Raw genomic sequence first — 16346 nt, forward strand, 5'->3', positions numbered from 1 at the left:
GTGGGAGTACCCCTGAATCCTGCCAGACTGTGTTCTTATACCCTTCTGGTTAGCTTCCAGAACTTTCCGAGGACTTGACCAATCAGAGGTATTGAATTAATTGACTTTATCACCTTGAAATGCTGCTAATGGCTGTCATTGTCTTGCTTAAAGGCAACCCCTTTGATCTGTCTGCTCTTGGGGAGGCTTGATCTCTTGTTTTATCCCAGAATATACACCTGGTCTTTTATCTTAGTGAGGCTTCCCCATCTCGTGTTGTTTATTTGTCAGGAAGGGTTGAATTGCCCTTTAACACTTCCTGATGTGTTCTCGTGCCTCTCTGGTTTCAGTTGACTGGGCTTGGATCTTGCAAGGACTTGCCCCTATGCAGAATTGTCTATTACATCTATCTTGGCTCAGGCATTCCCAGCATATATTGCTTTTTAGCCAATTTTGATGCCCTGTTTATTTCAGTTGTTGTATCTGTATTTCTGGCCTCCCTGCTTAATGATTTTTATTTCACTTGAGCAGTTGCTCGCTGTTACAGAGGTATTTCACTATCTAAAACGCCATTACTGACACCACTTCTAAAGTGTTGTCATTAAAACAGCTTAAGTGACTCAGTAGTGTATTAAAATAGACAAGTAGGAGGCTAGGAGAACACAGCAAGCCAAACAGCATCAGGAGGTGGAGAAGTCAATGTTTTGGGTGTAACCCTTCTTCAAGACTGGAGGTGGGTGTAAGGGGAGCTGCAGATAAAGCGGGTAGTGGGGTCAGGGTGGTGAAGTGGGAATAGGTGAAGATAGGCAGAGAGTATGACCTGGTTGGTCAATGGGAGGAATGAATCCGGTTGGTGGCTGGGAAGAGTGGAAGGGAGGAGGATCAAAGCAAGATAAATGGATTAGCCAGGGCTATAACATCAGAGTTGATATTATGTGAATCTTGACGCGTTGTCAAACTGATGAATCTCCATTGAACTCAAAAAGCATCTACATCAAGGTATTTCCAGATTAGGTTTAATTTAACACATGATAATCCTTCTGCCAATTTGCAATTTAATAACTGCCTCACCAATGTGCAGAGATTTCAAGAATCATTAACTAAATAACAATTAAACAATCAGGGTCCAATTCATGTTGACAGTGATATATCACAGTTAGGAAAGTCTGTTGGGAAGACCTACAAGTCAGCACACATTTTACAGTGGAACAGTTCCATCAGAAACAATGGCAACTTTCCAGATGATGAACTACAAGTGTTACTGAGTTGGTGGTTTGCCCACTTTGGCCCCCAGTATTTGGATGGGTGACCAGGCAATCCCTGAACAGCTTGCATTCTAAAACTGCTGCTGCCTTCCACTGAAACTGTTCATCCTCCAGCATCTTCTTGAGGTGTCAGTGAAGAATCACTCCCCACTGCCACCATGCCACTTGATGCTGTGACCACTCAGTGAGTACAACAAAAGTTCCCTATGTCCGGCTTTACTGTCTGGCACCAACACAACAATCACTCAATCCAGCTGTCTGCCAGCACTCCATTTTTACTTTGATCTTGATGATGTGAGATGGTGCAGAAAAAGAGAGAACGGCCGAGGGAGTAGGGTCAGGGACTTTGTGGAAAGTCTTTTGACTTACTTTCTGTTGTATGTGTGTAAGGGCCATGTATTAAGAAGCTGTTGAGACATTATGACCTGACAGACTGTACTGACACCAGAGTTTGAGGAGCTCATTCTCACCATCTGTGTCTCCTTGCCTTTGATCTTGAGTCGCTCCAACAACACCATGCTTCCCTGTATAGTCTTCACAACCAATCACCATCATTCGGAGATTCTCTCACTATGATTGCTTAGCTAAGACTAGATTCAAGTGAGGGCAGTCTGACTCAGCTGGCCAAGGGAAGGCTGTGGTGGTCAGGTCATTGAAGCCAGGTCATGGCAGCACAGTGGCTCAGAGGTTAGCACTGCTGTCTCACAGCACCAGGGAGTCGGGTTCGATTCTAGCCTCAGGTGACTATGTGGAGTTTGCACATTCTCCCTGTATCTGTATGGGTTTCCTCCGGATGAATTGGACCATGCTAAATTGCTTATAATGTTTAGGGATGTGTAGATTAGATAAATGCATTAGTCAGGGGTAAATGTAGAGTAATAGGGAGGGGAATGGGTCTGGATGGGTTACTCTTCGCAGGGTTAATGTGGACTTGTCGGGTCAACTGGCCTGTTTCCACACTTTGGGATTCTATGATTCTATATTTATGATTGAGATAGATTGGTTCGTGGGGAGAAAGTGGGAGAATAGGGTTGAGAAACTTATCAGCCATGATTGAAAGGTGGATCAGACTCGATGGGCTGAATGGCCTAATTTCTGCTTCTATGTCTTATGGTGTAGGAGGCATTAGAGGGGAATGAAGTGATCAAGTATATCAAAGGCTATGTTGTGAAAACCTGTTTGGACAGAACCTGAAAGCGTTTAAACAGATGAAAATGAAGGTACATCTGGACTTAGTTATCTGTAGCAGTGCTAGCCATGGGGTTGAGTCATGTGACTAATGTCAGGGGCATGTGTGATAATGATGTCAGAGTCACATGATCAAGAAAGGGGCAGTTTTAACCTGACATTGAGAGAATGAACATTCCACTGACTCTGATTTGGAGATACCGGTGTTGGACTGGGGTGTACAAAGTTAAAAATCACACAACACCAGGTTATAGTCCAACAGGTTTAATTGGAAACACTAGCTTTCGGAGCGACGGTCCTTCATCAGGTGGTTGTGGAGGGCTCAATTGTAAGACACAGAATTTATAGCAAACGTTTACAGTATGATGTAACTGAAATTATACATTGAAAAATACCTTGATTGTTTGTTGAGTCTTTCATCTGTTCGAATACCATGATAGTTTCACTTCTTTCATGTGTAAATCACAAAACTTTTTTTAAAAGTTGCATTCTCAGGTTAACTGTAACAATTGGTGTTAGCTAGACAATATGTTGAAGGTATTAGCCCCTTATGTTCTCTGTCTTTGCCATAATGTTTAGACTGATTCTAAAATAAAAAGTGAGATAACGGAGCAGCACTCCGAAAGCTAGTGCTTCCAATTAAACCTATTGGACTATAACCTGGTGTTGTGTGATTTTTAACTTTCCACTGATTCTAACAGTGTGACTTTGGGAAAATCAACCGCAATAGACCTCAAGCACACAAGGAAACATCTGTGTGCTGAATGTTTGCCAGATAAAGAGCAGCTTTCTGCAAATAGCTGCCACAAAATAGTGCTCTTCATTCATTGCCTAATAACTGTGTCCATCTAACCAGGTGGGAGCAATGAAAGAAAGTGGGTGTGGAATAAAGGGGATGCAAGCTCCTTCCATGTCCATTCTGATTTAACCCCTTCCCGTTCTCCCTACCTCTCCCTCGCCTTTGATGGTTTCAATTGTCCTTAACAGGATTTGCACATGAATTACTAATTGGAAACAAGGGTGATATATTGGGGGGGTTGATAGATAAAAAAAATACTATGGGTGATTTGGCGATAGGAAAAAATATTAAGTTGTGTATATGAGCACTTAGAGTCATAGAGATGTACAGCACGGAAACAGACCCTTCGATCCAACTTGTCCATGCCGACTAGACTAACACAATCTAGTCCCATTTTCCAGCACTTGGCCCATATCCCTCTAAACCCTTTCTAATCAAGATGCGCATCTGGAGTATATATACAGCCCAAATGGTGAGAAACACCAACAGGTACTGGCTGCCTAGAGGGATAAAAACCAGTAAGAGTTCAGTAACTGACATATGTACTGATTGTACTAGAGTTCCATTTGATGTACACAAGATGGGGCAGGCTTGCATGAGTCATTTGTATGTTTTACTGGATTTTCCTTTAGAGTGGGTCAAAGGACTGTCTCCAACCTGGAATTTCTGGTTTGGTCATCTTCAGTCGTCCCCAGATCACCTGGCAGCAAATAAGATATCGTACTGCTTGTTCCACCAAGACCTGATATTTCAAACACTCTGAGCAGCAATGACTCTACACCAGAGGTATTACGTTCAATTAATCCTTATATTTTGAAGGATACCCTGTCCATTTTTGAAAAATGTATTCATTTTTTATGGGATGTGAACTGGCCAGCATTTATTGCCTGTTCCTAGTTGCCCTTGAGGAGGTGGTGGTGAGCTGCCTTCTTGAACCGCTGCAGTCCACCTGCTGTGGTTTGCCCCATAATGCCATTAGGGAGGGAATTCCAGGATTTTGACCCAGTGACAGTGAAGGAACGGCAATATATTTCCAAGTCAGGTGGTGAGTGGCTTGGGGGAAGAAGTTGAAGGTGGTGGTGGTGCTGCTACCCTTGTCTTTCCAGATGGAAATGCTTGATGAATTTCTGCAGTGCATCTTGTAGATAGTACACACTGCTGCTACTGAGTGTCAGAAGTGGAGGGAGTGCATGCCTGTGGATATAGTGCCAATCAAGTGGGCTTTTTTGTTCTGGATGGTGTCAAGCTTCTTGAGAATTGTTGGGGCTGCACTCATCCGGGCAAGTGGAGAGTATTCCATCACTCTCCTGACTTGAGCATTGTAGATGGTAAACAGGCTTTGGGGAGTCAGGAGGTGAGATATTTGCTGCCAAATTCCTAGCCCCTGATGTGCTCTTCATTCACTGTGTTTATGTGGCAAGTCCAGTTAAGTTCCTGGTCAACGATAACCCCCAGAATGTTAATACTGGGGGATTCAGTGGTGGTAGCACTACTGAATGTCAAGAGGTGGTGATTAGATTGTCTCTTGGTGATGGTCTTAGCCTGGCATTTGTGTGGCACAAATGTTACTTACCACTTGTCAGCCCAAGCCTGGATATTGTCCAAATCTTGTTGTATTTGAACATGGACTGCTTCAGTATCTGAGGAGTCGAAAATGGTGCTGAACATTGGCAAACATCTCTATTTCTGACCTTAGCAGCTGAAGATGTTGGGCCTAGGATACTACCCTGAGGGACTCCTACAGTGATGTCATGGAGTTGAGATGACTGACCTTCAACAACCACAACCAGCTTCCTTTTGTCAGGTATGACTCCAACCAGCAGAGAGATTGCCCCTAATACCCATTGATTCCAGTTTTGCTTGGGCTCCTTGATGCCACACTCCATCAAATGCAACCTTGGTATCAAGGGCTGTCACTCTCGCCTCACCTCTAGAATCCAGCTGTTTTGTCCATGTTTGAACCAAGGCTGTAATGAGGTCAGGAGCTGAGAGGCCCTGGTGGAACCCAAACTGGGCGTCACTGAGCAGGTTATTGCTGAGCAGGTGCTGCTCGATAGCGCTGTTGATGACACCTACTATCAATTTACTGATCATCGAGAGTAGACTGATGCAATGGTAATTGGCTGAATTGGATTGCCCTGCTTTTTACCTGCAGGACATTCTGGGGAATTTTCCACATTGTTGAGTACATAGCAGTGTTGTAACTGTACTGGAACAGCTTGGTTAGGAGAGGGGCAAATTCTGGAGCACATTTCTTCAGTCCTATTGCCCGAATGTTTTCAGAGCCAGTAGCCTTTGTAGTATCCAGTGCCTCCAACCATTTCTTGATATCATGTGGAGTGAATAGAATTGGCTGAAGACTGGTAGCTGTGATGCTGGGGACCACTGGTGACGGCTGAGATGGATTATCCACTCACCACTTCTGGCTGAAGATTGCTGTGGACACTTCAGCTTTATATTTTGCACTGAGTGTGCTGGGGTCATCCATCACTGAGGATGGGGATATTTGCAGAGCCTCCTCCTCCAGTGGGTTGTTTGATCATCCACCACCAGTCAGACTGGATGTGACAGGACTGCAGAGCTTAGATCTGAACCATTGGTTGTGGTATTGCTTAGTTCTGTCTATCACTTGCTGCTCATGCTGTTTGGTGTGCAGGTAGTCCTGCTTGGTAGCTTCACCAGGTTGACACCTCATCTTCAGGTATGTTGATGCTGTGCCTGCCATGCCCTCCTGCACTCTCCATTGAACCAGGCCTAAACCCTTGGCTTGATGGTAATGGTTGAATGGAGGATATGCCAGGCCATTAGGTGGCAGATTGTGTAGGAATACAGTTCTGCTGCTGTTGATGGCACACAGCATCTCATAGATGCCTGGCCTACTAGGCAACTCACCCTCGACTGTATACCACTGTGCTGCCCCGTCTGCTGGGTCTGTCCTGCCGATGGGACAGGACATATCCAGGAATGGTGATGATGGTGCCTGGGACATTGTCTGTAAGGTATGATTCTCTGAGTATGGCTATGTCAGGCTATTGTTGACTAGTCTGTGAGACAGCTCTTGCAATTTTGGCACTAGCCCCCAGATGTTAGTAAGGAGGACACTGCAGAGTCCACAGGGCTATATCTGCCATTGTCTTTTCCGGTGCTGAGGTTGATACCAGGTGATCTGTCCAGTTTCATTTCTTTCAAACTTTGTCATGATTCATACAACTGAGCAGCTTGTTAGGACATTTCAGAGGGCAATGGGGAGTCAACCACATTACTGGGGGTCTGGAGTCACATGCAGACCAGACCAGGTGAAGATGGTAGATTTCCTTCCCTGTAGACATTAGTGAACTAGATGGGTTTTCCAACAAATGACAATGATTTCATGGTCATCAATAGATTCTTAATTCCAGATTTTTGAAAAACTTGATTTAAGTTCCACATCTGCCAAGGCGGGATTTGAACCTGAGTCCCCAGAACATTAATTGAGTTTCTGGATTAATAGGGGGGATTGTAAAAGAGATGGAGAAGTGGCAATGCTAATCAGGGATAGTATCACAGCTGCAGAAAAGAAGGTCATCGAGGAGGGTCTGTCTACAGAGTCAGTGTGGTTGGAAGTCAGAAACAGGAAAGGAGCAGTCACTTTATTGGGAGTTTTTTACAGGCCCCCCAATAACAACAGATACACAGAGGAGCAGATTGGGAGGCTGATTTTGAAAATGTGTAAAAGTAACAGGGTTGTTGTCATGGGTGACATTAACTTCCCTAATATTGATTCGAACCTGCCAAGTTCAAATAGTTTGGATGGAGCAGTTTGTCAGATGTGTCCAGAAAGGGTTCCTGATGCAATATGTAGATAGGCCAACTTTAGAGGAGGCCATATTGGATTTGGTGCTTGGCGACGAACCATGCCAGGTATCAGATCTCTCGGTGGGAGAGCATTTTGGTGATTGTGATCAAAACTCCAAACCTTTACTATATTCATGGAGAGGGATAGGAGCAGATGGTATGGCAAAGCATTTAGTTGGAGGAGAGGGAATTACAATACTATGAGGCAGGAACTGGGGCGCCTAGATTGGGAACAGATGTTCTCAGGGAAATGCAGAACAGAAATGTGGAGATTGTTTAGGAAGCACCTGCTGAAGGTGCTGGACAGGTTTGTCCCACTGAGGCAAGGAAGGGGTGGTAGGTTGAAAGAACATTGGGTGACAAGGGATATGGAACATCTAGTCAAGAGGAAGAAGGAAGCTAACTTAAGGTTGAGAAGACAAGGAAGACAGAGGATTACAAGGTAGCCAGGAAGGAACTGAAGAATGGACTTAGGAGAGCTTGAAGGGGACATGAAAAGGCTTTAGCGGGTAGGATTAAGGAAAACCTTAAGGCGTTCTATACTTATGTGAGGAACAACAGGATGGCAAGAGTGAGGGCAGGGCCAATCAGGGGGATTGGAGGGAACTTGCACCTGGAGTCAGAGGAAGTAGCGGAGGTTCTTAATGAATGCTTTCCTTCAGTATTCGCTACTGAGAGGGACCTTGACATTCTGAGGACAGCATGAAACAGACTGATACACTAGAACAGGTTAATGTTAGGAAGGAGGATGTCCTGAAAATTTTGTACAACATAAGGATAGATAAATCCCCTGGGCCAGATGGACTATATCCAAGGTTACCAGAGGAAGCGAGGGAAGAGATTGCTACACCTTTGGCAATGATCTTTGCATCCTTACTGTCCACTGGAGTAGTGTTACCAGATGATTGGAGGGTGACAAATGTTATTCCCTTGTTCAAGAAAGGGAATAAGGACAATCCTGGATTTTACAGACCAGTCAGTCTTACATCTGTGGTGGGCAAAGTATTGGAGAGGATTCTGAGAGACAGGATTTATGATTACTTGGAAAACCATAGTTTGATTAGAGATAGTCAGCATGGCTTTGTAAGGGGCAAGTCATGTCTCACAAACCTTATTGAGTTTTTTGTGGATGTGACAAAACACATTGATGAAAGTAGAGGAGTAGATATGATGTACATGGATTTTAGCAAGGCATTTGATAAGGTTTCCCATGGTAGGCTCATTCAGAAAGTAAGGAGCATGGGATACAGGGAAACATGACTGTCTGGATGCAGAATTGGCTGGCCCATAGAAGACAGAGCATGGTGATAGATGAAAAGTATTCAGCCTGGAGCTCAGTGACCAGTGGTGTTCTGCGGGAATCAGTTAGAGTCATGCAGTCATAGAGATGTACAGCATGGAAACAGACCCTTCGGTTCAACCCGTCCATGCCGACCAGATATCCCAACCCAATCTAGTCTCACTTGGCCAATATCCTTCCAAACCCTTCCTATTCATATACCCATTCAGATGCCTTTTAAATGCTGCAATTATATCAACCTCCACCACTTCCTCTGGCAGCTCATTCCATACACGTACCACCCTCTGCATGAAAATGTTGCCCGTTAGGTCCCTCTAGTTCTGGACTCCCCGATCCCAGGGAAAAGACTTTGTCTATTTATCCTATCCATGCCCCTCATAATTTTGTAAACCTCTATAAGGTCACCCCTCAGCCTCCGACGCTCCAGGGAAATCTGCCCCAGCCTGTTCAGCCTCTCCCAATAGCTCAAATCCTCCAACCCTGGCAACATCCTTGTAAATCTTTTCTGAACCCTTTCAAGTTTCACAACATCTTTCCGAAGGAAGGAGACCAGAATTGCACGCAATATTCCAACAGTGGCCAAACCAATGTCCTGTACAGCCGCAACATGACCTCCCAACTCCTGTATTCAATATTCTGACCAATAAAAGAAAGCATACCAAACACCTTTTTCACTATCCTATCTACCTGCGACTCAACTTTCAAGGAGCTATGAACCTGCACTCCAAGGTCTCTTTGTTCAGCAACACTCCCAAGGACCTTACCATTAAGTGTATAAGTCCTGCTAAGATTTGCTTTCCCAAAATGCAGCACCTCGCATTTATCTGAATTGAACTCCATCTGCCACTTCTCGGCCCATTGGCCCATCTGATCAAGATCCTGTTATAATCTGAGGTAACCCTCTTCGCTGTCCACTACACATCCAATTTTGGTGTCATCTGCAAACTTACTAACTGTACCTGTTATGCTCACATCCAAATCATTTATGTAAATGACAAAATGTAGAGGACCCAGCACCGATCCTTGTGGCACTCCCCTGGTCACAGGCCTCCAGTCTGAAAAACAACGCTCCACCACCACCATCTGTCTTCTACCTTTGAGCCAATTCTGTATCCAAATGGCTAGGTCTCCCTGTATTCCATGAGATCTAACCTTGCTAATCAGTCTCCCATGGGGAACCTTGTCGAACGCCTTACTGAAGTCCATATAGATCACATCTACTGCTCTGCCTTCATCAATCTTCTTTGTTACTTCTTCAAAAAACTCAAGTTTGTGAGACATGATTTCCCACGCACAAAGCCATGTTGACTATCCCTAATCAGTCCTTGCCTTTCCAAATACATATACGTCCTGTCCCTCAGGATTCCCTCCAACAACTTGCCCACCACCGAGGTCAGGCTCACCGGTCTATAGTTCCCTGGCTTGTCTTTACCGCCCTTCTTAAACAGTGGCACCACATTTGACAACCTCCAGTCTTCCGGCACCTCACCTGTGACTATCGATGATACAAATATCTCAGCAAGAGGCCCAGCAATCACTTCTCTAGCTTCCCACAGAGTTCTTGGGTATATCTGATCAGGTCCTGGGGATTTATCCACTTTTAACCGTTTCAAGACATCCAGCACTTCCTCCTCTGTAATCTGGACATTTTGCAAGATGTCACCATCTACTTCCCTGCTGTCTATATCTTCCATATCCTTTTCCACAGTAAATACTGATGCAAAATATTCATTTAGTATCTCCCCCATTTTCTGTGGCTCCACACAAAGGCTGCCTTGCTGATCTTTGAGGGGTGGAAATGTGTTGCTGGAAAAGCACAGCAGGTCAGGCAGCATCTAGGGAACAGGAGAATCGACGTTTCGGGCATTAGCCCTTCTTCAGGAATGATCTTTGAGGGGCCCTATTCTCTCCCTAATTACCCCTTTGTCCTTAGTATATTTATAAAAACCCTTTGGATTCTCCTTAATTCTATTTGCCAAAGCTATCTCATGTCCTCATTTTGCCCTCCTGATTTCCATCTTAAGTATACTCCTACTTCCTATAAACTCTTCTAAGGATTCACTCGATCTATCCTGTCTATACCTGACATATACTTCCTTCTTTTTCTTAACCAAACCCTCAATTTCTTTAGTCATCCATAATTCCCTATGCCTACCAGCCTTTCCTTTCACCCTGACAGGAATATACTTTCTTTGGATTCTTGTTATCTCATTTCTGAAGGCTTCCCATTTTCCAGCTGTCCCTTTACCTGCGAACACCTGCCTCCAATCAGCTTTCGAAAGTTCTTGCCTAATACCGTCAAAATTGGCCTTTCTCCAATTTAGAACTTCAACTTTTAGGTCTGGTCTATCCTTTTCCATCACTATTTTAAAACGAATAGAATTATGGTCGCTGGCCCTAAAGTGCTCCCCCACTGACACCTCAGTCACCTGCCCTGCCTTATTTCCCAAGAGTAGGTCAAGTTTTGCACCTTCTCTAGTCAGTACATCCACAAACTGAATCAGAAAATTGTCTTGTACACACGTAACAAATTCCTCTCCATCTAAGCCCTTAACGCGATGGCAGTCCCAGTCGATGTTTGGAAAGTTAAAATCCCCTACCATAACCACCCTATTATTCTTACAGATAGCTGAGATCTCCTTACAAGTTTGTTTCTCAATTTCCCTCTGACTATTGGGGGGTGTATAATACAATCCCAATAAGGTGATCATCCCTTTCTTATTTCTCAGTTCCACCCAAATAAATTCCCTGGATGTACTTCCGGGAATATCCTCCCTCAGCACAGCTGTAATGCTATCCCTTATCAAAAATGCGACTCCCCCTCCTCTCTTGCCTCCCTTTCTATCCTTCCTGTAGCATTTGTATCCTGGAACATTAAGCTGCCAGTCCTGCCCATCCCTGAGCCATGTTTCCTTAATTGCTATGATATCCCAGTCCCATGTTCCTAACCATGCCCTGAGTTCATCTGCCTTCCTTGTTAGGCCCCTTGCATTAAAATAAATGCAGTTTAATTTATTAGTCCTACCTTGTCCCTGCCTGCCCTGACTGTTTGACTCACTTCTGTTCTCAGCTGTTCCCGTCTCAGATCAATCTCTTTCCTCACTGTCTCCCTGGGTCCCACCCCACCACCTTACTCGTTTAAATCCTCCCAAGCAGTACTAGCAAATCTCCCTGCCAGTATATTAGCCCCCTTCCAATTTAGATGCAAGCCATCCTTCTTGTACAGGTCACTTCTACCCCAAAAGAGATTCCAATGATCCAAAAATGTGAATCCTTCTCCCACACACCAGCTCCTCAGCCATGCATTCATCTGCTCTATCCTCCTATTCCTGCCCTCACTAGCTTTTAGCACTGGGAGTAATCCAGATATTATTACCCTTGAGGACCTCCTTTTTAAATTTCTACCTAACTCTCTGTAATCTCCCTTCAGAGTCTCAACTTTTTCCCTTCCAATGTCGTTGGTTCCAATGTGAACAATGACCTCCTGCTGGCCCCTCTCCCCCGTGAGAACGTTCTGCACCCTCTCTGAGACATCCTTGATTCTGGCACCAGGGAAGCAACACGGCATTCTGCTTTTTCTCGCTGGCCACAGAAACGTCTGTCTGTACCTCTGACTACAGAATCCCCTAACACAATTGATCTCTTGGAAGCCGACGTACCCCTCATTGCAATAGAGCCAGTCTCAATACCAGAAACTTGGCTGTTCGTGCTATGTTCCCCTGAGAATCCATCACCCCTTACATTTTCCAAAACAGCATACCTGTTTGAAATGGGTATATCCACAAAAGACTCCTGCCCTAGGTGCTGACCTCTCTCACCCTTCCTGGAGTTAATCTATCTATGTGTCTGTATCTGAGATTTTCTCCCTTCCTATAACTGCCATCCATCACATACTATTGCTGTTGCAAATTCCTCATTGCTTCTATCTGTCTCTCCACTCGATCTGATAAGATTCGCATCCAACAGCATTTATGGCAGATATAATCCGCGGTAACCCTTAAACTCTCTTTAAACCCCCACATCTGACAAGAAGTACATATCACTGCAAAGGCCAATTTTGCTCCTTTACAATCTTCAGACCCAGAAAGTAGCACCGTCTTATTCCTCTACAAACACTGCCCCAGGTTAAATGAATAGTTATGGCTTATATTTTAAGTTTAATCAAGAGACTTATCTCCAAAAACATATAATCAAGAAAGAATCCACTATACTCACTACTGCAATCTTTCTCTTGGACAGACTTAAAACAACAATTACCTTATCTGATTCTGTGCTATGAACTTCGCCCAACAGTTCCTCCAAGATTAGTTGTGAATTTCACTGTTCGTTAATTTTCCCAGTTGCACTCCGATGTCCAGCGATACACGAATTCAAACAGCAAAGGCAGTAACTGTGCAGGGTTTTTTCTCTCTCTCTCTCTCTCTCGCTCTCTCGTTCTCGCGCTCGCTCGCTCGCTCTCTCTCTCTCTCTCTCTCTCTCCTGCACTGTCCTCACCATGTGCTTCCTTTGTCTGCTCTTCTCCTTTTTAAACTGCTGTTGTTTTGACTTTTTTTTTCCAAAGTTCCAAAACAATGCAACAGCATATAAAACAGTAATTGCTGCTCCTGAAATTCGAGGAAATCACCTCCAACACCTAAAATACCTCAAAAAAAGGAGCAGCTTTTACAGCCAGAAATTTTTCCCATCCTCCATCTTGGATTACCCAGAATGTTGTCAGGCAAAGATAGAGTGGACAGCCAGGGACTTTCTCCCATGGTGGAAATGTCTATCACGACGGGGCATAATTTTAAGGTAATTGGAGGAAGGTGTTGGGAGATGCCAGAGGTAGATTCTTAACTCAGAGTGGTGGGTGCGTGGAATGCACTGCCACCAGTGGTAGTAGAATCAGATACATCAGAGACATTTAAGCCACTCTTGGATAGGCACATGGAAGTTAGTACAATGGAGGATATGTAGGTTAGTCTGATCTTAGACTAGGATAGAAGGCTGGCATAACATTGAGGGCCGTACTGTTGTTTGTTCTACTTAATAGTCTAGTGATAATAACACTAGGCCATCACCTTCCTTTGAACAAAGCTTTGCAATCATCAAAAGATACATGGCAGGAACTTTATCACCTCTTCCAGACCTGCTACCAGTGGAATAGCTTTGAAGAGTAGCTGCTGTGGCTATATGGTGAAATATTATAGCCAACATGTGCACAGCTAGCTCCCATTAGATTAGATTACTTACAGTGTGGAAACAGGCCCTTCAGCCCAACAAGTCCACACCGACCTGCCGAAGCGCAACCCACCCATACCCCTACATTTACCCCTTTAACCTAACACTATGGGCAATTTAGCATGGCCAATTCACCTGACCCGCACATCTTTGTGACTGTGGGAGGAAACCGGAGCACCCGGAGGAAACCCACGCAGACACGGGGATAATGTGCAAACTCCACACAGTCAGTCGCCTGAGTCGGGAATTGAACCTGGGCCTCTGGCGCTGTGAGGCAGCAGTGCTAACCACTGTGCCACCGTGCCGCCCACAACATCAATTAGGTTAATAAGACAATAAGACAGAGAAGGAAAAGTAGGCTATGCAGCCCATCAAGTCTGGTCCACCATTCAATAAGATCATTGCATGTTCCAGATCCCCCCTCACCATCCTTGGATATGTCCTGTCTCACCAACAGGACAGACCCAACAGAGGTGGTGGCACAGTGGGATACAGTCAGAAGGGTGATGCTCCGGGAGTCCTCAACATTGACTCCAGATCCCATACAGTCTCATAGTTTTAGGTTAAACAATGGCAAGGAAACCTCCTGCTGATTATCACGTACTGTCCTGCCTCAGCTGATGAATCAATACTCCTCCATGTTGAACAACACATAGAGGAAGCACTGAGGCTGGCAAGGGCACAAAATGTACTCTGAGTGGGGGATGTCAATGTCCACCACCAAGAGTGGCTCAGCAGCAGCACGACTGATCAAGCTGGTTGGATCCTAAAGGACACAGCTGCTAGACTTGGTCTGTTGCAGGTGATGAGGGAACCAACAAGTGGGAATAACATATTTGACCTCATCCTTACCAATCTGCCAACTGCAGATGCATTTGTCCATGACCGCACAGTCCTTGTGGACATGAGATCCTGCCTTCACATTGAGAATATCCTCTATCATGTTGTGTGGCACTATCATGGTGCTAAATGGGACAGACTTCAGACAGAACTAGCAACTCAAAACTGGGCATCCATGAGGCTCTGTGGGCTATCAACAGCAGCAGAAATGCACTCCAACACAATCTGCCTCATGGCCCAGCATATCCCCCACTCAACCATTACCATCAATCCATGGGATTAATCCTGGCTCAATGGAGTGTGCAGGAGGGCATGCCAAGAGCAGCACTAGGCATACCTGAAAATGAGGTGTCAACCTGGTGAAGCCACAAAACAAGACTACTTGCGTGCCAAACACCATGAGCAGCAAGTGATAGACAGAGCTAAGTGACCTCACAACCAATGGATCAGCTCTAAGCTCTGCAGTCTGGCCACATCCAGTTGTGAATGGTGGTGGATGATTAAACAACTCACTGAAGGCTGAGGGTCCACAAATATCCCCATCCTCCAAAGATGGAGGAGTCCAGCACATCAGTGCAAAATATAAGGCTGAAGCTTTCACAGCAATCTTCAGCCAGAAGTGGTGAGTGGATGATTGACCTCAGCCTTTTCCAGTGGTCCCCAGCATCACAGATACTAGTCTTCAGCCAATTCAATTCACTCCACACGATATCAAGAAATGGTTAGAGGCACTGGTTACTGCAAAGGCCTTGAAAACATTCCGACAATAGTACTGAAGATTTGGGCTCCAGAACTTGCCGTTCCCCTAGCCAAGCTGTTTCCAGTACAGTTACAACATTGCCATCTACCCAATAATGTGGAAAATTGCCCACATATGTCCTGTGCATAAAAAACAGGACAAATCCAACCTAGCCAATTACCGCCCCATCAGTCTACTCTCAATCATCAGTAAAGTGATGGATGGTGCCATCTACTGTGTTATCAAGCAGCACCTGCTCAGTGATGCCCAGTTGGGTTCCATCAGGGCCCCTCAGCTCCTGACCTCATTACAGCCTTAGTTCAAACATGGACAAAAGAGCTGGATGCCATCCGTGAGGCGACAGTGACAGCCCTTAACATCAAGGCTGCATTCAACTGATTGTAGCATCAAGGAGCCCGAGCAAAACTGGGATCAATCGGTATTGGGGGGAAACTCTCCAGTAGTTAGAGTCATACTTCATACAAAGGAATATGGTCATGGTTGTTGGATGTTTGTTATCTCAGCTCCAGGGCATCTCTACAGGAATTCCTCAGGGTAGTGTCCTAGGCTCAACCATCTTCTGCTGCTTCATCAATGACCTTCCTTCCATCATAAGGTCAGAAGTGGAGAAGTTCACCAATGATTGCACAATATCCAGCACCATTTGCGACTCTTCAGACACCAAAGCAGTCCTTGTCCAAATGCAACAAAACCTGGACAATATCCAAGCTTGGGCTGACAAGTGGCAAGTAACATTCATGCCATATAAATGCCACGCTATAACCATCGAGATAATCTCACCACCATCCCTTGACATTTGATGGTGTTACCATCACTGAATCCCTCACTATCAACATCCTGGGAGTTGTTGATCAGAAACTCAACTGGACTCACATAAATGCAGTGGCTACAGGAGCAGGTCAGAGGCTAGGAATACTGCAGTGAGTAACTCACCTGCATCCTCACAGTTATCTACAAGATACACGTCAGGAGTGTGATGGAATACTCCCCATTTGCCTGGCTGACTGCAACCCCAAAAATACTCGAGAAGCTTGACACAATCCAGGACAAAACAGCCCCTTAATTAGAACCACATTAACAAATATGCAGTCCCTCAACAACTGACAAGTAGCAGCAGTGTGTACTATCTACAAGATGCACTGCAGAAATTCACCAAAGATC

The 16346-nt window shown here is 44.9% G+C and overlaps 1 long non-coding RNA gene across 1 annotated transcript in view; it reads left to right on the forward strand.

Moving 5' to 3' along the window:
* The first annotated feature begins 3915 nt into the window (after nucleotides 1-3915).
* Nucleotides 3916-16346, forward strand: part of LOC148146003 (uncharacterized) — a 48286-nt gene continuing 35855 nt past the window's right edge. Inside the window, exon 1 of the long non-coding RNA XR_015760969.1 lies at nucleotides 3916-4017. This is a non-coding gene — a long non-coding RNA (uncharacterized LOC148146003). The remainder of the gene's footprint in view (nucleotides 4018-16346) is intronic.

The sequence above is a fragment of the Chiloscyllium plagiosum genome, unplaced genomic scaffold, assembly GCF_037043375.1.
Source record: "Chiloscyllium plagiosum isolate Xiang-an unplaced genomic scaffold, Cpla_swu_hap1 HiC_scaffold_22, whole genome shotgun sequence".
Lineage (NCBI taxonomy): Eukaryota > Metazoa > Chordata > Chondrichthyes > Orectolobiformes > Hemiscylliidae > Chiloscyllium > Chiloscyllium plagiosum.